Raw genomic sequence first — 23,107 nt, 5'->3', positions numbered from 1 at the left:
ATCTTGGTTTGAGATTGTTCTGGCTTAAAGATACGGAGGCAGGTTGTATGGAATGAGGACAGTTTGGCCATGTCAGACTTTCTCATTCTCCAGTATTCTGTACGATAAAGTAGTGTTGAAAGTCAAGGCCATCCCTAACTATTCTGGGGCCCTATGCAGCCCCCCCGTGGGGGAGCGGCGTGGGGCCCAAGCCTCCGGGGGGGGGGGGGGGGGGGGACTGGCTTGGGAGGCAGGGGGGAACCGCCCTCCAGCATTCAATGGTGGCGTGGCTGGGGCCAGATCGCTGCACTTCCCGCCGCCAGTGAGTACAGGCCCAGCCCTGTTGCAGTCCTCAGGGGAGTGGCGGTGGGGCTGGGGTGGAACAGGGGTGGGAAGAGGCGGGCTGGGGAGGGGAAGGGGTGGGGGCGGAGCAGGGCGGGGGCTTTGGGGAAGAGGTGGAGTGGGGGTGGGGCAGAGCTGGGGTGGGAAGAGGCGGGGCTGGGGCAGAGCAGGGGAAGGGGTGGAGTGGGGGCAGGGTAGAGCAGGGGTGGGAAGAGCTGGGGCTGGGGTAGACCAGGGGTGGGAGCCATGGGGAAGAGGCAGGGCAGGGGCTGGAGCAGCACGCAGCTGCGCAGGACACCAGGAAATTTGGTGCCCCAAATTTGGTGCCCCCTACGCAGCTGCGTACTTTGTGTATGGGTAGGGACGGCTCTGTTGAAAGTACACCGCTCTGATAAATCTTGAGTTTTGGTTTTTGGTGTTGTATTTTGATGATTTCCAGCAATCTGAAATCAGGGTAGCTAATTAAATCTATTTTCATATGCTTGTACACATTTGAATATTGTGGCAAATTAAGGGTTTATGCTGCAATAAAGAAAAAGCTTTTGATTTCACTTGCACTCAGTACTCCATTTTTACTCTATCAGTAAGTTATACCATAAAGGCAGTGTTGTACAGTTCATTGTTTTCTCTTTCTATGTGCTGATAGAAGTATACAGTTAGGGGGAAGGATGTGATTGGAGTGTACCACTTGACTCCAATTATTTCCCTTCCTGGCATAACATTAAAAGCTTAGAGAAACCCAAGGCTTTTCCCATGGTAGGGGCCAAACTGGCCCCAGTCTTCCCTAGGAATTGTGGGAGCCTCAGCTATGTCTTGCAGAACTCTTCCCTAACCATTAAATCCTGCTATAGTGAGTGTTGAGTATAGTGAGCTGTTTTTGTTAAGTTAGCAAGACTTGCAATCTAAATGGGAGGGCTGCCTGAATAAGGACTGCAGGATTGACTTCTTGTTGCACATCAGCACTAAGGAATTCCTGGGGAGAAGGCAATCTTACTTTTAATTGGAATGGGGTAAAGGTTGTTAGTACAAAGTAGGACATGTATTTTTTTTGTGATCCACTCTGTACACTAATGTAAATTGTAGTACATTCATATAAAATGCATTTGCAATGCCTTTCATACCATAGTTGGTCTATCTACCTGCTGGTAGCAACAAATTACAGATTTTGTTATCAACATTTTTAGGGTTAGAAAATTTGCTTTTTTGAAATGTTTTAGGTTTTTTTGCTTTCCCTTTTTCTCAATCTCTTTCCCTTTTTTCCATAATCATCCTTTTTTTACCCCTTTCCATTTTGCACCCATAAAGGGTGGGGGAGAAATGAAAGGCAGAAACAAGGGGCAGAAAGGGGTAAAAAACCACTTCCATCAAAAAAGCAGATTCAAGAGGGAAAACAAAATCCCAATTTAGGAAAATCCCATGAAAATCCCAATTTAGGAAAAAAAGCCATTTTTCAAAAGCAAAAATAATTTCAGTTGAAAAATTACAACCCCCTCTAATGGAAATGATACTTGGCTCTGCCCTAGGATATGGTATCTGAGAAGCCTCTCTTTGTTCCTTTTCTTGCGGGGCTTTGCCAGCCTGATGGTATCTGAACCTGAAGCCCTTAGTTACCTATGGTGAAATTTCTCTTTGCTCAGATAGCGGGCACAAAGCCTATGCATCACTTAAGCTCCACCACCTGGGGCAGTGAACACTGAGTTTTTTAGTGGCTGGCCTTTGGACATATAACCGCACTAGCTGCTTAAAAGCTCTGGGCTTTCTTGCTAATGCTGATCCACCCAGAGTCTTTTCTCATGCCCCTCCTCCACAATGCAGTGATTTTTCACAGGCTTCTACGATGAAGAGACTGAACCACATATTTACTGAATGTGGCTTGGGCTTTATTTTGCTGTAAGATTTTTTTAAAATGTCAGCTTTATAAATAGTGTTTATACCTGTTAGCACAATGTTATTAAATAACCATGGCTCTTGTGAATTTATGTGTGAAAAGCAAATGAGGCTGGGACATTAGGTTTAATAATCTTATTTATCACTGATCTTGATAAACTGTTCTGATCAAGTTTTAGTCATTTTAATTCATTGAGAATTAAGATAACCAGTTCATTATATTGAACACCAAAATAAATCAAATGGGAGCTCTGTCAAAAAAATATTTTTTTCTTTCACCATTTTATTGACAGTTTTAGCTTATATGCTTAAGAAGCAAGTTAGCATTGATTGGCCTACAAGGCTTGAGACCATAACAATACTTTGTGCTTTATTACTGTACCGTGTATCTGTTCATCCAGGGATTTCAAACATGTTACCAATATTCATTAATATTACCAATCACTCCCATGAAAATGGTAGATATTCCACCAGTTTTACAGCTAAGTACACTGTGGGCATGTCTATACTACAAAATTAAGTTGACCTAACTTACATTGGCATACAGTCACTGTAGTAATTATATCACTTGTGGGCGTCTACACTTTGCTTGTGGTGTTGGCGGTATGCGTCCTCTCTAGGAGCGCTTGTATAGATTGTACTGTCAGTGTGGGGCATTGTGGGACAGCTCCTTAAAGCCAGTAACAGTCAACGTAAGTAAGGCAGTGTCTACGTTGACACTGCATCAACCTAACTACATCGACCTTGCCGCTACTCATGGAGATGGAGTTATTAAGTTGGCGTAGCTGGGTAGTTATGTTGGTGGGAGAAAAATTTAAGCATAGACACTTCCATAGTTAGGTTGACGTAAGATGCCTGGCATAGACCGAACTCTGTAGTGTAGACCAGACCTTAGGCACAGAAAAGTGAAATGACCCAGGGTCATAGAGTAAGTCAATGGTAAAACTGGGAATAGAACTCAAGGGATTTGTTCTCCCACTACCAGAATACTCTGCAGAGATATCAGCCTGAGCTGATTTTAGCCTCATCAATGTAAAAAGAACTTGGGGCCATGACTCAAGTTGTTGGCGACGGGGGGGATCTTTAAATTATGCCCCCGCCCTCAGCAGGCACCAGTCATCTCTGGCAGAAGCTCCTAGCCCCACCACCCTGCCACAGGGCAGAAGCCCTAAGTCCTCGCCTCCACCCTCCAGTCTGCTAGGCAGAGAATGGGTGAGGATGGGGGGCTCTGAGAGCCTAAAAGAGCCACATGTGGCTCATGTGCCACAGTTTGGCCACCCCTGGACCAATATAAAAGATCATATTATGTCATATTATGGGGGGGATTTTTGTTTCATGGAACACTTTGACTTTTTGTTCTTTTTTTTCTCTAATGGCCATTGTTGCAAACTCACCCAGCTTTGGATCCACTGCTCTGCATCCTGTGTAGTCATTTATACTGTGGCAAAATCAGTGCAAAGTGTACTGTTACCTCAGTTTCCCTAAAAACCAACCCAGGGTCATGCTTGTATGAGTTTTATTACGATGCCGCTGAACAGACAGAAAAGGGATGGAGCTTATTCATACACACACACATTCACCCCATTCATACCCTCATGCACCCACACACTTCCACAGATGGAGAGTTATAGGAGACAGCATGGAGGCCGAGAAGCCAAAGCATAGTAGATCTGGTGTGTCCACCTGCGGTCATGAATCCCATAGTATTCTTGCCAGTAAGTTAAAGAAGTATGAGCTGGATGAATGGACGATAAGGTGGATAGAAAGCTGGCTAGATTGTCGGGCTCAACAGGTAGTGATCAATGGCTCCATGTCTAGTTGGCAGCCGGTATCAAGCAGAGTGCCCCAAGGGTCGGTCCTGGGGCCGGTTTTGTTCAATATCTTCATAAATGATCTGGAGGATGGTGTGGATTGCACCCTCAGCAAGTTTGCAGATGACACTAAACTGGGAGGAGAGGTAGATATGCTGGAGGGTAAGGATAGGATACAGAGGGCCCTAAACAAATTAGAGGATGGGGCCAAAAGAAATCTGATGAGATTCAACAAGGACAAGTGCAGAGTCCTGCACTTAGGACGGAAGAATCCCATGCACCGCTACAGACTAGGGACCGAGTGGTTAGGCAGAAGTTCTGCAGAAAAGAACCTAGGGGTTACAGTGGACGAGAAGCTGGATATGAGTCGACAGTGTGCCCTTGTTGCCAAGAAGACCAATGGCATTTTGGGATGTATAAGTAAGGGCATTGCCAGCAGATCGAGGGACGTGATCATTCCCCTCTATTCGACATTGGTGAGGCCTCATCTGGAGTACTGTGTCCAGTTTTGGGCCCCACACTACAAGAAGGATGTGGAAAAATTTGAAAGCGTCCAGCGGAGGGCAACAAAAATGATTAAGGGACTGGAACACATGACTTATGAGGAGAAGCTGAGGGAACTGGGATTGTTTAGTCTGCAGAAGAGAAGAATGAGGGGGGATTTCATGGCTGCTTTCAACTACCTGAAAGGGGGTTCCAAAGAGGATGGATCTAGACTGTTCTCAGTGGTAGCAGATGACAGAACGAGGAGTAATGGTCTCAAGTTGCAGTGGGGGAGGTTTAGGTTGGATATTAGGAAAAACTTTTTCACTAGGAGGGTGGTAGAACACTGGAATGCGTTACCTACGGAGGTGGTGGAATCTCCTTCCTTAGAAGTTTTTAAGGTCAGGCTTGACAAAGCCCTGGCTGGGATGATTTAGTTGGGGATTGGTCCTTCTTTGAGCAGAGGGTTGGACTAGATGACCTCGTGAGGTCCCTTCCAACCCTGATATTCTATGATTCTATAAGTTGTGTATACTCACAGACAGTAGATCTGTTGAGTAAAAAGATGTAATTTTTACATAATTCCTTTTCACAGTAGAGTTACACTTTAATGTCAGTTATTAAAAACTATGAGTTGGATAATTAAACCTGTATTTATAAAAAACAGAAGAGCAAAAATAATGAATCCAATAACAGTATAATAATTGCACCATTTCTAGTTTTCAGGAATCACAGGTTGAGAAAAGGTAAAGCAAATTTTACACCCACACAAGATTAAATATACCAGGAAATATATAATTACAGCTTTCCACTCATCCTGAAAGCTTTAATGGTAAAGTCTACATGGCTAAAAAGTGGAAAATGTAGTAATTTATTCTACTAATGTATAGTATAGGATTTCTATCTAGGACAAAAAGAAAAGGAGTACTTGTGGCACCTTAGAGACTAACCAATTTATTTGAGCATAAGCTTTCGTGAGCTACAGCTCATTTCAGCGGATGTAGCTCACGAAAGCTTATGCTCAGATAAATTGGTTAGTCTCTAAGGTGCCACAAGTACTCCTTTTCTTTTTGCGAATACAGACTAACACGGCTGCTACTCTGAAACCTATCTAGGACAAGGTCTCCTAGGTGATGTAGTAATATAAACAATAAATAACAATAAAAGGAAAAGGTTACTTTTTTTCCTTTTGTTCTGTCAGAGAAAAGCCAGAATGTATTATCTTTGCTTTCCACATAAATATCCCCACATAACTCTCATTTTAAGCACTCTGTACCAGGGATCAGTGGACCACTTTTTTGAAAGTGAAGGTCAACCTGGAGCTCAGCACACACCAAACTAAACCTGAAACTTTTGGAAGATTTAGATCAATCACCTCAACCAGGTTTAAAATCTTCTGTCCCTCAAGAGGTCTCCCACAAACCTCTTCTCACATTTTGCCAAAGTGCAGACACCACCAAGATATCAGTCTAAAGCATCTTGCATTGTACTGACATTCTATAATAGTCCCACCTTTCTAAAGCATAGCAGACAAAGGAATCATAGAAATGTATGGCTGAAAGGGACCTGAAGATGTCATCAAGTCCAGCCGCCAGCACTAGGGTAACCAGATGTCCCAATTTTATGGGGACAGTCCCAATATTCAGGGCTATTTTTTATATAAGTGCTTATTACCCACCACGCCATCCTGATTTTTCACACTTGCTATCTGGTCACCCTACCCTGTGCTGAGGCTGGACAAAGTACATTGTGAGACATTGTGTATTGTGCTGGGTATGTCAAGTGATTTACTATATGTAGGGTAGATAATCTACATAAAAATTTCACTAGAGTACTGTCAGGGCTGATTCCCCACTCTGGCACTTCGCATGCAGAAGGTGGGGTCCCACAAGGATTCTAAAAATTAATACTGGCCGCTCCAGGCTTGTATTAAATTCCCAAATACCTTGGATGGGTAGATGCTGCCACCACCCAAGTGCATAAAAAACCCTGTGAGAACCCAGAAAGGTGCACTCTTTTGGCCAGGTGTCCCGTCATTTCCTTTTACCTATGCATTCAGTCAGACTTTTTAACCCTTTATGGGTAAAGCAAGTAGAGAACAGCTACTAAAAGGGATTTTGAAGCTACATGGCTGGCTGGGTGTCCATAAAAGGGAACTACCTGCCCCCCTTCATCTATCACAAGTACTTATCCACTTCAATGGGAGTCTTTCTATTGCCTGCGAAAGGCATGGATCAGAGTTGTTCCTGGAGCAAATATTCCATTTTCTTATGCTAATGTAGTGTTTTAAGTAGAATAAATCTGGGATTAGTACATGGTAAATCTTTCAGAGACCTCTGGGCCATTTTTTTGTTTTGTTTGAAAAGCTAATGGTGCTGTACAATAAATAAGTAAATATATTTTTAAAAAATAAATAAAAATAAACTTAAATAAAAAGCAAACATGAAAAGGGATTTTTTTTAACCCCTCAAAACTAGTGGCTCTCAACGTTTATTCTGACTAGATTCGGGGACCTCCTACATTTCATTTCCTTTGCTGGGAGCAAAATGATTACTTAAAAATATACAAATAAAAGAACGAAGTGGTAAATTGTGTTTCGTTTGGAGCAAAGTCTGCTGAATCAGTATAAAGTAATTTCTGAATTTCAATTAACCCTTCAAGAATCTGCTGCTTCATTGTGACCTTTTGTAAATACTGATGTGAACAAAGTTGGAATTCCGGAGATGATGAAAGACCTTTTTAGTTAATTGCTTTTCAATGGTCTATTTACACAGACAATACAAAGGAGGAGAACATAACCCTGAAAGTGTTTATGGGTGTACCATGTAACTATCCCCTGACATATTTCAAGGCTTGCTCTTTTTATTAAAAAAGGGAAGCAAAGAACAAGAATGTTGTCTGGCAAAGTTCTTTTTGAGAGTAGTTATTATAGTTCAATCAAATGTGTTACTGAACAAAAATGTGCATAGAAAATCTAGGCAGTCTCCTCTCAATATAGTCATGGATGCCATAAAAAATTGCCAGCCTGAGGCTTTATTAAGGTTACCATGCATCTGGGTTTTCCCGGACATGACCTCTTTTTTGGTAGTCCCCTCTCTGTCCAGGTGGATTTTTGAAATGGGAGTCAAAGTCTGGGTTTTTTGCAGAGCAGATGTTGCAGCTCAGAAAGAGCCCCAGTTGGTCAGTTTCCTGACTGGTCCTTCCCCTGCATCCACAGCTGATTTGTCCATTCCCCTGCAGCCCCAGTTCACAGCCCCAGTTCACAGCCCCAGGAGGGGGTCCTTCAGGCAGGCATTGACTGATGGCTGGAGCTGGGTCCTTGCCTTGTGCCAGTCACCCTGCTACCATAACAGGGAGTGATACTGTCCCCCACCTCCAGTGAGTACCCCACTGCAGGTATCCCCTCCAGGACCCCCCAGGTACCCGTCCCAGTACGCACACCCCTACAGTATCCCCAAAACACTCCTTCCAGCACCCCCAACTGTACCCTCCCAGCTTCCTCCCCCTAGTCTTCTCTTTTTGGGAACCTGAAATATGGTAACTTGGGCTTTATCACTTGCATCAATACAGAAGTTCCAATTTTTACAAAAAGGAGGGGGATTCTTACCTCTCTCCTATTCTGTTATCAGTTAGCGCAGAGCAGGGGTGACCAAACTGCGGCTTGTGAGCTGCATGCGGCTCTTTTACAGTTAAAGTGTGGCTTGTGGAGCCCCGTCCCCTCATTCTCCCTATTAGACTGGGGGAGGATGGGAGACTTTGAGCTTCTGCCCTGCTTCACAATATAAAGGTTCACTCCCCTAACAGCTTGAGTCATGCCCCCCTAGGCACACAGCCATTCTTACCCTCAGGAGCCCCTCCCTGCAGCTCCCAGCTGTTTGCTGTTGCCTCTCCCCACAGCTGCAGCTCCCAGCTTGCTGGCTCCAGCAGCTGCTGTGAAGGGAGGGGGCCTGGTGGCACAATGTGACCAAGCGGGACCAGCAAACCCTGGCAAAAATCGGGGGAGGGGAGTCACATGCCCCACCCACATGTTGCCTCCAGCTTCTACCCTGCCGGGATCAGGGGTCTTGAGGCTTCAGCCCCGCAGGGCATGCCTCCCACGGACTGAAGCCCCAAGCCCTGGCAGGCGCACCCTGGCTCTCAAACTTCTGAAGATTGTCGTATGCGGCTCGGATGGTCAGTGAGCTTGGACACCCCTGTGTTAGTCAAAACAATAAAATAAAAACAAAATGAAATGTTTTGATCATTTTTCATCAAAAAATTCAATAAAATCAATGTTCCTATGAAATATTCTAATGTCATCAAAGCAGTGTTTTCTGCTTGAAAATGGTTCTGTCACCAAATTTTGGATCAGCTCTAGTTTATGTACAAACTGTGCACAGTTGATAGCAAAGGATATAAATTCCACTGCAGAGTGATAAGTAACATGAATAAGAATAGTATAACCTGGCCCAGAGAGACAACAAAGGCCAGGTTCTGATGTCCTTACTTGGCGAGTAGTATTTTACTCTGCCAGTAATTCCATTTGAAATAGGTAGAACTAGTGACAGAGTAATGTATTACTCAGTATTGAGAGATTTCAGAGTAGTAGCCATGTTAGTCTGTATTCGCAAAAAGAAAAGGAGTACTTGTGTCACCTTAGAGACCAACAAATTTATCTGAGCATAAGCTTTCGTGAGCTACAGCTCACTTCATCGGATCTAAGAATAATCTGACCCTTTGAGTGGAATGGTTCTCCATTCAAATCTCTTGATGTCTGTGGCTTCCCTTGTGTGGAGTGCCTTAGGACTAGATTGTGTATTTAGGCACAGCTCTGAGCAAGGTGCGGGCATAAACTACACTACCCCAGGGGTAACCCCAGGTACCTCAGAGAAACCCCTCAGAAACACATTTCCCTCTCTCTCATTCTGCCCTTGCTCTGGGGGAGTAGTAATTTGCTTCTAGCCTATCCCAGCAGCAAATCATCTTCCTTCCCACCCACTGACAAATGGGCTCAGTTATGCTGGCCAGACTGTGTGTGTCAGGGGAGCGGAGTGGGCGAAAGGCTCCTCTCATTCCCCACCTACTCTCTGCCCATTTGATCTGGGTGGGAAAAGTTCATAGGCATAATTTACTCCTCAGAGTGCATGGTGTGCTAGAGTGGCTGACACTGGAATAGAGATGCAGCAGTGCGTATTTTATATATTTTCAGATATTATACATTCCTCTTCATTTTATATCCCTAAGCTGAAACACTCTTGCGGCCATCTTGTAATTTTCAGCATTCTCCTCCAAAAATATTACTTTAAAAGGAAAACATAAACATAATTTCCTTGTATCTAAAATACAGCATATGGTTTCCAGTCATTCCTGCTTATTTGAAGACTGAACACACTAACGTTATTTAGCAAACATTTTTTTCATAAGCTTCTCTTCCAATGCTGTAAAAAACAACAACCCAGTATTAGATTACAAATATTATACAGCCCAGCCCTTTTTACAATAAGAATATTCATCAGAGTAAAGCTGGGCTAAATTCTGAGAGGTGCTGCGTAGCCAAAGCTCCCAATGAAGGCAATGGGAGTTGAAATCACTCAGCATCGCTTGGGAGGTGGTTCAGCATGTTGAATGGTTATAGCAGTGTCCTCAGCATCTCTCATGAAGCTAGATCACACCACAGTTTAAGCTGTGCACTGTGGGTTTAATTGCCTCCAGAATGTCAATGACAGTCAGTTGACTCACGTGGCATCATCCCCCCTCTGCTTGCTTGTCTTTCGTCCCAAGGAACTAACCTGAATCTGTGGGCTACAGTGAAAAGTGGGAGTGTTTACGTAGATATGGGGCCATAAAACAAGCCCCTGGGCAAATCCCTAGTTGGGGATTGGTCCTGCTTTGAGCAGGGGGTTGGACTAGATGACCTCCTGAGGTCCCTTCCAACCCTGATATTCTATGATTCTGTGATTCTATGAAACACCGTACCATGCCATCCAAATGAAGAGTCATTTGCAGAGTAGAAACAAACCCAATGATATAATACAACTCTAGACTTTCTTAGACTAGGAAAACTGGTCTAGTTTAGGTCAGGCTAAGCTAACATGGGCTTGCTAAGCAGGACATAAACTCAAACACTTTCCCTTGTATCGCTGCAGAGTTTCACCTTTAGCATGATTTTAGTAAGTCAAGGTTTAACCAAGTTAAAGTGGTTGAGTTTAGGTCAGGTTTCGCTAGCTAGTGTTAGCTAAGCCTGACTTCAACTTGACCGTTTTCCAAGTCAAGTAATGCCTAAGCTGAATTAGCCTCACAGCTAGAATGGTTACGCAAATGTCAGCAGCATCCTGATGGGGACATATATTAGTTGTTATGACATGACTCTGCTGTTGCACTATGGTTCTGTTACACATAGATGTAATTTGCGGCATTCTGTGTAATACAATGGAAAGAGCAACATTTCACCCTCCTCCAAGCACCCTGCAGCAACCTTCCTTCTTGGGACAAATCCAGGCATCCAAGTCCTGCCTTGGCAAGGCAGCATGGTGGCCAGGATCCTTCTGTGTGCTGGGCCTAAAGAACAGCACAGTGGCATGAACACATTGGCAACAGAAGTGCGCTTGATGCTCCTGCCTCTGCAGCCATCTCAGCTGCCTCACTGAGACTTGGATGAGCTCCTATTAAAACAAGACGAAGCTCTGCACAGCCTGGTCACTGGCTGCCATAGCACTAGGGTGCACAATACCGCTCTGAGCTCTTGTTTAAGACATCACAGCTGCACGCTGCCCCAAAGCAGGCCAGTAGCCAAAGGCCACCATTTTACTCTATTTTACTCCATTTTTTATTGCACATTCAGCTCTAATATCTGGGCAACTCACAGACTGAGTGCCCACAGGCTAAGTCTGTGTATCCTCCGTCCAGATAAATCTGCTGTGTTTCAGGGTCCAAGGTGGCTTATTTTCCCCCTAAGGAAGCCCTGACTCAGGGTTTCTTCAGGCAGCCCTTGGCTCTCTTCTCTCACTTACATAGTGGTCGATGTTTCACTGTTCCAAGGGAGAGAAAGGCAAATAGTTTCTGGATATTGTAATTCAGGCCAGGGGAAAAAAAGATTGAGTGTATGTGGGCTGTCAGCTGGCTGACCCAGGCTGGCTGGTAGAAATAAGGCTCAGAGGATGAAAATCCCCAAAGGCTGTTCTTTTTTCCAGTACAGTGAATAGATTAGGAGGGCCAAGGAAAGATGCTGTTAACTACAGCCTTGTAACGGCCTCTTCTGGGACTCACAAACTGAGAGAATGTAATCCTTAGTGTCTTCTTCTTCTCTCCTCTAGATGTAAGCACATTCTCCCTACTACTCCGCATGAGGGTGCAGGTCTTCCTTTCTGGGCATTCATCATAGCAGAGAGGGAATTCCTCTGCCCCATGTGCATGCCAGTCAGTACAGCTGAGGATCCTTCCCACATTCCTGCTGGCCACTCACATGTGAACCCTTCAGGGGCTACTGGCTCTTGCTCTGTCCCCTAAACTGTTTTTACCCAACTTCTAAGAGGGTATTAAAAACAAAGGCAAGTCAAAAACTTCAATCAAAAACTTAGAGACAATAATAAAGTGACAATGACTATTTAACTGTGTGACTGTCTTTGCTTTTGTTGGCATGTGTAACAGGCTTATCATATATGAATGCACCATTTTGTAGTACTAATAGATAAACTTTGGGGATAGCCACTCACAACAAGTTAATGAGATTTCAAGATGGAATTCTTCTCAGCTAGTGAAATTACCTACCTAACTCACCAACATTAGTCAGTGATCTTCCCAATATGCCTGTATAAACAGAGCACCTACATGTAAATTAACTTCAGCTAAAGATGGCCTATGAATACTCTATGAGCTTCGAAGAATATGGTGATTCTAATTTCTCCCTGCTAATCCACAGGAAAGAAGCCAAAATACTTAGAACTCATTCTTGATAACTGCTCTTGCAGATTACAAATTAAACGCTCAAATGTAAGTATTCTCAATACATCTCTATCAGACTATCTAATTGTACATTATACAAGGGCATTAACATATCTATCACTAATAAAATGACAAGCAGTAAGATCTGGTTCCCCATACTTCGTTGTCAAGCTTGATAAAGCAGTAGCTATTATATATATATATATATATATATATATATATATATATAAATTATAGAACACCAGCAGCTCAAGTAAAAATAGAAATTGTTCAGCTGAAATCCACATTTCCCAGAAAGATTATATGAGTGACTATAACTAAACCAGTATCTATAACTAAAACCAGTGACTAGGACTAAAAGCATCAGGGGTTAGTTGTGTTAGTCTGTATCCATAAAAACAACAATAGAAGTTGTCACTTAAGCTTTAATTGAGTCTGGCTGTGCCCTGTGACTTCTCAGTATAAATTGAGTTTAGTGATGTGAGCCTTTCCTCCTAAGGAAGCAGTTCACAGCTGACAGGTGGATTTTCCAGCTTGTTTTCATTTAAATATATTTCATCTCTAAATTTTATTTTATCCCTGGTTCAAAATCCTTATCTGGAACGGGAATACCTTAGAAGGCAGATGCTTCAGCTCGGAATGATGGGAATTGTATTAAAGATCCAGTTTATCGTATGTTCTACCCAACAGAAAAATCAATAATCTATTCTCACCTATAATTTGTATTATTTCTCCCCAAAATTGAACTGGATTTTAAAAGCAGTCACTTGTTCACAGTAAGCTATATTGGGGCTAGACTCCCTTTCGGAGTTATTACACATTTCAGACTTCCCAGGAGCAAACCGGAGACACAGACCCAAAATGAGGAGCGCAAGCAAATTAATACTGAAAGAAGATTAAATTGATATGGAACTCATGGCTTTGTGATCTACAGCTTTTCTGCTAACTCAGTGAATCTGTATGTGGTATGCAAAATATCCACAATAGGAAAACGTGGGAGTGTTGACTGGTTTGTTTCCCCACTACCCAGAATGTTCACAGACAGACTTCTGAGCTGAAGAAGTATGTCGTTTATTTGCCACTTCAGTAAGTGATCAGTCCACTAAAACAGGGCACAGCAAAGGGTTAAATGCAAGCACACCCCCACATTTAGGTGCTCGCCTTAAATACATTGTCCCAAAGTTATTTATTATATACTGTATAAACACTTTTCTGCCTAACGCTAAGATTAGTTTGCAAACACAGTTGTTTACCTGATCAGGTTGCTGACCAAGATGTTAATCTGATTGAACTTCTCACACAGTTATTCACCTGGTCAAGTTGCTGGCTCAGCTTTTCACCTGGCTGTTCTCCCTCCCTGCCAGACAAGCAGGTATCCTTTCACATGTCCCAACATCTAAAATATACATTATACATAGCCTACAGGGAGAAAAACAGGTTTATGTGGAAAGGAGGCAGATGTGGGTCCATAATGACAAACAGCTGAAAGATCAAGCAATGTTGAATTATCTGTCACTGTAACAGCAACCCAAAAGACCTGCCTTCTGGAAATGGCACAGCTGGGAACGGTGTGACAGTTGCTTATGTTAATAAGGGACACCTGAAAAGTGGGTAGCAGATAAAGACCTTGCACATTTTGATTATGGCTGTTGGCCAAGATTTTCAAAAACAGCTGCCTAATGTTAGACTTCTACATCCATACTGAGTCACTTAAATAAGTAGTCACATTTTCAAAAGTTCTGAGCATCCAGTAGCATGCATTGAAGTCAATGGGAATTGAAGGCACTCAGCATTTGTGCAAATCTGATCCTTTATTTAGATGACTAAGTACGGAGCCTAGAATTAAGCAGCCATTTTTTAAATTTTTTGCCAATATTATTATTAATTATTTGATGCTATATTGCCGGGGAGAATGATATTTCAATGTTTTTAGGACAGAACAGATATACAAAATGTGAGACCTTTTAAAGAGCTTTAGGGTTTTACTCCAGTTGTGTATCAACTTTTTTAGGGTTTTATTCCAGCCCCCAAATCAACCCTACATTTAACAATAATTGTCTCTCTGTACTTTATGACAAAGAGCTCGGTTTCTATCCCCCAGAGGCAAAAATAGAAACAGGTACCATGTGAGACAGTCAGTCACTGATTCTGTCAAGAAATATTTGTTTTGTTTCTTCCATTTCATTTTTTTAATGTGATTTGTGTTTGGCAAATTAGTGTGCCTTTCAAGTATTTGTTGAAACAGAGAGATACATAAAGCATTATGGCAGTCACACCACAAAACAAAACACCAGCATTTTCCTATGTGAATGAAAACAGCATTATTTTAAACTGATTTTTAAAATATTTTCGAATCTTTGTTTTCACCTTTCCTCCCACTGCTAACTATATCATAGTTCACACATCTGAGATCACAGGGCTAGATCCTCCAAGTACTTTATTCATGGTGAGTAGATACATTGAATTTAATAAAAACAACGAGGAGTCTTTGTGGCACCTTAGAGACTAACAAATTTATTTGGGCATAAGCTTTTGTAGCTAGAACCCACTTCATTAGATGCATGGAGTGGAAAATACAGTAGCAGGTATAACTACACAGTACATGAGAAGATGGGAGTTGCCTTATCAAGTGGGAGGTCAGTCTAATGAGACAATTCAATTAACAGTAGGAACCAAGGGAAGAAAAATCATTTTTGTAGTGGTAATGAGAGTGGCCTATTTCAAACAGTTGACAAGACGGTGTGAGTAACAGTAGGGGGAAATTAGTATGGGGAAAATTAGGTTTTGTAATGACCCAACCACTCCCAGTCTTTATTCAGGCCTAATGTGATGGTGTCCAGTTTGCAAATTAATTCCAGTTCTGCAGTTTCACATTACAGTCTGTTTTTGACAGTTTTTTATTGAAGAATTGCCACTTTTAGGTCTGTTATTGAATGACCAGGGAGATTGAAGTGTTTTCCTACTGGTTTTTGAATGTTATAATTCCTGATGTCAGATTTGTGTCCATTTATTCTTTTGCGTAGAGACTGTCCAGTTTGACCAATGTACATGGCAGAGGGGCATTGCTGGCACATGATGGCATAGATCACATTGGTAGATGTGCAGGTGAATGAGCCCCTGATACTGTGGCTGATGTGGTTAGGTTCTATGATGGTGTCCCTTGAATAGATATGTGGACAGAGTTGGCACCGGCGTTTGTTGCAGGGTTTGGTTCCTGGGTTGGTGTTTTTGTTGTGTGGTGTGTAGTTGCTTGTGAGTATTTGCTTCAGGTTGGGGGGCTGTCTGCAAGCGAGGACTGGCCTGTCTCCCAAGGTCTGTGAGAATGAGAGATCGTCCTTCAGGATAGATTGTAAATCCTTGATGATGCGCTGGAGAGGTTTTAGTTGTGGGCTGTAGGTGATGGCTAGTGGCGTTCTGTTACTTTCTTTGTTGGGCCTGTCCTGTAGTAGGTAACTTCTGGGTGCCCTTCTGCTCATTTGAATTATGGTACTCAGGGGTGAGAGAGTTTGCAGGTTTGGGCTTGTATTATCACCTTTAGGGGTCTGTCAACACTAGATTTTTTTATCTTTACTTAATACATTCATAAAGGGTAGTGCGGACGTGTCCCACATTCTTGGTCCCAGCTACAGACACATATCCTTTACCCTAAGAATCAGTTTAGGATAAAGAACAAATGTTTGTATCCTGGGACAAACATGTGGGGAGTATCCACACTTGGTCTTCATAAACATGTAAAGAACCACAAGTTAGATGCCTTCACTGCAGAAAAGGTGTGTTTTGAAATTGAGACAGCTGTCATGAAGTAGCTAACTCACCACCTCTTATTGTAGTGCAGACATAGCTTTAATTGGCAATTTACTAGAGACAAACGTTTGATCTTTGTGAAACAATGGAGGTCTTATCTCCAGAATTGCTTGTACTGTTTGAGGAATGGAGATTTGGGCCTGGGTTACACTTAAAATTTATACCAGCATACTTAGGGGTCAGGGATCTTAAAAAAAAACACCTAGTGGTAACATAACTATGCTGACAAAACCCAATGGTGCCAATTCAGATATTTCTTGGGGTGGGCAATTGTTTCTGACCAGAATTTAAATATACAATAAAAAATAACTTGAGGGACAATTTTTGATATATTTCTACATAGTAATTCAGACTAGCTAGCTTACATATAATATATATAATTCTATCAAACAAAGGGTAGTGACAATCATGCAGTCTACTGAAATCATCCATTGTCTGCATGAGAAACCTTACAGTGACACAGGTATACTGATGCAGCTGTGCCACTGTAAGATCTCTCATGTAGCCACTTTATGCAGATGGGAGAGAACTCTGCCATTAACATAATTAAACCACCCCCAACAAGTGGCAGTAGCTATGTCGGTGGGAGAAGCTCTCCCACCGACATAGCGCTGTGCACACTACCACTTATGCCAGCAAAATTTAGGTTGCTCGGAGGGGTGTTTTTTCACACCCCTGAGCAACCTAATATAGACATGGCCTAAGTCATGACGGTTGAAGGATTTTACTGTTGACTGTTCCACCGCCATTAGCATCAGACAGCTCAGCCTCTCATTGCCGCATACTGATAGGATGTAAGTTTTGACTCTTTTCAGCACACAGAAAAAATGATTATTTGAAATGTAAGGGACTGGCAGTGTAAGAGTGATCTGGAGCAGTTTCAATACGTCGGATTATGCAGCTGGCAGTGTTTGAAGCTTGCAGTATAAATAAATAATCTTTACTCTTTTTCTCCTTCTCAACTGATGCCATGAACATTTTTGCCAGTGAGATTACCAATCTCAAAAGTATTTCATTGATGAGTCAACTATAAATGTGAAAAATCTTCCTATTTCTTGAAATCCCTGAAGTTTAAGGGATCTGCATCAAATGCTTCCATAGGTTCCAGCAACTGTTGATTGTCCATACAACACCTGTTGAACTCAGGAATGAAAGGGTCAAGAACAGCAAAATAAGTTCTTCAAAATCTATCACTGAGACTCCTTTCACCAATATTCCGTTTTCAAGTGGTACAGATAGTGAATATGAAACTTTCAAACTTTCTGAATTCTTGCAGGGAATTTAGACAACAATTCCCCAAATCCAATTCAGTGCCAATATCAACAGCAAATTCTTTCACATTCCCAGCTGTTTTCCCCCACTCTGCATCACATCTTGCTGACTCTAGTTATTTTCACATTCCTTTGATCAAGTGTGTAACAAATAGTAAAACAAGTCCACTTTTTTGAAGTTGCTCTAATTATCTAGTCATCACACAAGTATTTTTTCCAGTATATACAATAAAAAAGAAGTAGACTGGCTTAGTTTTAAATCCAGTTACCTCAGCTGAAACTTCTGAATGATCTGGACTGACGGCTTCTGGTATAGCAAGAATGGCTTCTTTTATAGTATTTACTGATCGGTACCAATAAAGCCATCTGGTAGCTGTCATTCACACTAGCCGAATAACTTTCTTCTGGAGATGTTTTTGAGCTTGAACAATTAACTCATATCTCCTATTGTTTTTGGCAATGAAGCTGTGCGAAACTTGTACAGCAGTAAAGAATTCTGAAAGTTCAGGCATATCTGAGATAGTGTGAACTAAAACAAGGTTTAGCTTGTGGGTATGGCAGTGAATGGACACAGCATGAGGTGCCTTTTATTTTTTTCTTGCTTGAACTCCATTAGCCCACCCATTCATTACACTTGCATTGTCATAGTATTGTCCCCCACCAAATTGCCAAACAAGTCTCACATTGAATGTTTGGTCATACATAGAGTGTGTCAAAGAATCAGCACCAAGTTTAAGCATGTGTTAAGTACCAATAGCTCTTTCTTTTACAGAGCATTCATGAAGAGATCAAATAATTAGAGAAAGCTGCTCCTTCTGAGAAATGTCTTTAGTCTCATCAACTAAAACAGCACAAATCTTGACTTCGTCAATCTCAGGTATTATTGTTTTCTCTCCACAATTTACCAAAAACTCAAGTTAGATCTTTCTGATATTCATGAGATAAGTAATGACCATACCGACGTTCCATTTTTGAATGTAGGTTTGCATCTGTCTCTGATAACATCTCAAGGAACTCAATGAAGTTTCCTTTATTTCCTGATCCTTTGGATTCATTATGTCTGCAGAAAGCCAGCCTTTGATGTCCAAGGTCTGGTCTACACTATATACTTACATTGGTATAACTCCTTCACTCAGGGGTGTGAAAAATCCACACTCCTTGAGCGATGTAGTTATACCAACCTAACCCCCGATGTAGACAGTGCTATGTCAGTGGGAGAACTTCTGTAGTCAACATAGCTACCGCCTTTCAGGGAGGTGGATTAACTACGCTGACGGGAGAGCTCTCTCCCGTCAGTGTAGAGCATCTTCATTAAAGCGCTACAGCAGGTCAATGCAGCATTTTAAATGTAAACCTGCCCCAAGAAAACTGGTTGTTCATAGAAGAGACTTCACGTGATTCCTATTCTGTCAATCCAGTTGTTGAAGTTTTTGAAGAAATAGACTTTTTCTTTTGCTAGAATCTCATGAAATTCAGTCCACAAGACAGATGAGAATTTGTGCTGTACACTTTCTGCATGCTACCGAAAAAGAGTATTCTAGTATTTCCACTTAGAAAAATGAACATCAGTAAATACTTGTTTCCTATTCCTTTCACCCTTTTGCAAGGAATTGCCTGAAAAGTGTCAGCAAATGAAGCAGTAAACAGCATTTTCATTAACAGAATATTCAATCCATGTGTGACTTCTGTAGTAGTTCTCTGAGAATCTATGCTCTTTTTATCAGCAGAGTAGGCATTTAGCTTTGGTTGAACAGGATTGTCACTTTTTTGTTTTACTTAGGTCACTGACGGGAGATGGTATGACAGATTTTTTTTTTAATCAGAAATGCTTGAAGTAAACTTTGAATCTTGGGACTGAGGTTAGTGTTCAGTTAAAGACATGGGCTGCATTTCTTTCTCAGCTGCCCTGGAATCTTGCAGGGGCGGTTTATTTTCACTTCACATTCTCAGTTCATGTTTTCTTGAATGCACTGAACACCTCTCTTTCTTCCAACATCCATGTCTGAGTGTCTGCCTAGGACTGTGTTGTCGAACCACCAAGCCTCAAGCTACTTTTGGCTCACAGAAGTGCAGAGAACAAGGAAGAAGGAGGCATGTCTCGGGGCCCTATTCCACCCTGGGGTGTTCGCTACTTCTCACCACCCAACACAGATGTAATTAGGTTAAGTGGTCTCCATATACAATAAGCAAGAACTATGAATTATTCCTCAAGAAAATCTTTTAATGATTTTCGACTATGATAAAAACATAAGCAAAATAAGAAAAGAAAAACTAAAGACCAACACTGAATAAGAATTGATACAAAAGGCAAATTATACTGAAGACAAGCGCAAGTACAAGTAATGTTGTGGACCATTTGCGAGTTCCTGAACAGTGACTCTACATATGCTGGTCCTGGCAGGTTATAGTAAAAGCCCCAAAGACAAGCATAGGTAAAACTATTGTTCACCAGCCCTATATTCCTGGTGTTTTTAAAGGCAACGTAAAGCTGATGAATGACAGCACTACATACATTTGCTAGGACTATGTAAAAGACAAGCAATAACACATAGAAAGCTCTTATGCATCAGCCATCTACTATTGAATTTATACTATGGTATCGATACGACTATGATCAATTCGGCTCGAGCGACCAGACTTTTCACTCCATAAACTTACCCTGCATTTGTCCGAAAAAATACATTACCCTTCAGTCGGCCATTTTCCGCACTGGCCAGGTAAAGACAGTCAGGAAGTGCACGTCCCTTCGGTTCAGGGGGTGTGGGTCAGGTACAACTGACGACACATACACACTCTCGGGCCTTCGCCTTTTTATCTGGTCTGACGGCCGTGTTTTAGAACAGACCAACCAATCAGGGTGGACCACAACGTTTATGTGGTTGCCCTCATTGTATAATTGCTGCATAATTAATTTTTAGGCCTATCCATTTTCTGTAGCCAATTAGATTTTGAAGGTGGGTAATTTTGGATTGATAAGCACATAGGAGTCAGCATAAATCGCTATCTGGTCGCCTCGTTTTTTGACCACAAGTCACAAGCATAAGCTTTATTTTTGCAAGCCTTGCATTTTGCAGAATATGGAAGTTTGAGGCCTAACATTTGCGCTACTTCTATTTTGTTCAAGCTTGACATGACAGTTGTTCAGTTTATTCACAAGAAGGTCTCGATGTGGCTGACAGCCATTGTATCCAAAGCAATGTTCTCCTTGACTCCACACACAACTCTCCTGACATCATAGACATAACGACTCAGAGTTGTGCTGATGTATCACTTGCTACTTCATATGAGTGTCAAACTATATTTTTAATCACTCAGTTATCTGGTCTCCTCCTTGCCGCACAGTTGTTAGTAGAAAGCTTTTACGAGTTGTTGCTTAATGAGCTAGAAACAATGGATGTTTGTAGTTGGAACTCATGCAAATTTTAGCAAAACTGCAGCTTCTTGTGCAGAACCGTCCTGCAAAAAAGCAGAATTACACACAAAAAGCTGAAAAATCTCCTTGTTTTCAAGCATGTTGGGAAAATCAGTTTGTTGTCATCAATAAATGCAGACAAACTTTTTACTTTCTGTGCAGAGAAGCAGGGGACTACAAACAGCATTTTAATCTGATACATTTAGAATTTGACAAGAAATTTCTGTTGAATTCTGCTAATTCTCCAGTAATGCCATCAACTTCAGGCAAAAATCACACTTTATCTATTTGTCACAAAAGCAACAGAAATCCCTTCATTGCGCATAAATGATTATGCGCAATGAAGTGATTAGTAACCAGATAATATTCTTTTTCTGGAACTCTGAGCAAATGCTAGAACCTTGGGGGGAGGAGGGCTGTTCACCTTCCCAGGCCCCGCCCCCCACAAGAGCTCTACTGACAAACTCCCCACTGTAGACACAGTTATGCCAACAGAAGAGAGTTTCTGTCAGCATAGCTAACATCATTCAGGGAGATGGTGTTCCTATACTGACAGAATTCCTCCTTATGTCACTGTATACTGCATCTACATTAGGGAGCTGTGATTGCATAGTCTCTGTAGTGTAGACCCAGTCTTGGTCTGGTGCATAAGGCTCAAGAAAGGGATAATAAGGATCTGGGTTCTATGACTGACTTTGCCATATATTGCCCGTAGGATTTAGGCTGATATTTTCAAAATAGGTGCTTAGAGTGTGGATTTTGGTGTCTTAAATTAGCCATCCAAGTTTGAATATGTCCCGATCTCCATTTCCCAATCCATAAAGTACTTCCCTACTTCATAGAGTTGTTGTAAGCCTTCATTAATTGTTTGTAGTGTGCCTCAGGTACTTTGGAGTCCAGTGCCGTTTATTTCAGTGGGGCCAGGTCTTCACCCTTTTATGGTCACCAGAAATAGAGTCGTTTTCCAACTACTGGTGCATGATGGGACACAGAGACAGACTTTGGTGTGCATACTATAGTCAGCATAAAGGATATTCAAGTGTATCTTCATCCTTGCTTCCTTAATTCCCCGACTTTATCAAAATATCTCTAGTTACTGAGGTTCAGCACACCTGGGTAGATGACTCCTCATTGCAGAGTGAAATGATTGGCTTTGAGTAGCATTATAGAAATACAAGCCATGTATCATCTGTTTTTAAACTTTGCTTTATATATTCCCTTAAGGCTTCCAGAAAATGGTCGGTGGAATTCTTGATGGCTGGGAAAAATGATTAAGATGAAGTATTTGATAAACTGCTTGAAAATTTTAATTCTCACTTTCCTCTGAAACTGACAAGGCAGGAGTACTCAGTGTTTTGTAACTAATGATGTAAGCTCTCTCATTAATAACTTGTTTGCTATACCTGTTATGAGATCTCTTTATTTGAACATTTTTTACATGTTCTTGTCAAGCAGTCTGTTGCCCTTGGCTTACTTCATAACAATAAAACTTAACTGAGTTTTTATTTTTCACCTTACCCTCAGTACCCTTATTCTCCTGATGCAGGTTATGAGTCCTATTGCAGCCTTTTTGATCATGATGTCAGGATTATTGACAAGTTGTCAAAAGAGAGGTTATCACCAGGGCTTTTCGCAGCTCTGGTATTGATTATGTGCCCTAAGAACAAAGCGCCAGCATCATAATCATTTTAATTCCCAGATCAACGGTCATAGGTTCCTGTTCAGTGGAAGAATGGGGACTTTTGAGTGGCTCAGTAAAAGAGTAAATATATATATATATTTACAAGACGCAAAGTGTTCTTGAACAATTATTTGTGACATTCCCAACAAGCAGTATTATGTGGATACTGTTTGATTGATCAGAGTTCCTGAAATATCACATTGAATGGTTCCAATTTGCATCACATTCCTTTAAAATCAATAAGTTCTAATAATTTTTATTTCTCTTTTCCGGCTCCATAAGAGGGACACTATCCATTTCCCTTCCATTATTTAACTTAGCTACTGGAATTGTAAAGCTATTTGTCACAAATCAATGTAACACTCTCCACTGTTGTCTCATAATATCTGTCAGTGCCCATCTGTAATAACAAAACGTTTACTGGCAGTTTAATGCAGAGAAGGGAATGCAAAATGGATGCAGATTTTGAACATGCTGAGAGTTAGAAAGTGTTTGGACCCAGGGTACTGGCTCAGGA

This window comes from Chelonia mydas, chromosome 1 (assembly GCF_015237465.2).
Source record: "Chelonia mydas isolate rCheMyd1 chromosome 1, rCheMyd1.pri.v2, whole genome shotgun sequence".
In the NCBI taxonomy this organism is placed as follows: domain Eukaryota; kingdom Metazoa; phylum Chordata; order Testudines; family Cheloniidae; genus Chelonia; species Chelonia mydas.
Note: the sequence above shows the minus strand (reverse complement) of the source record.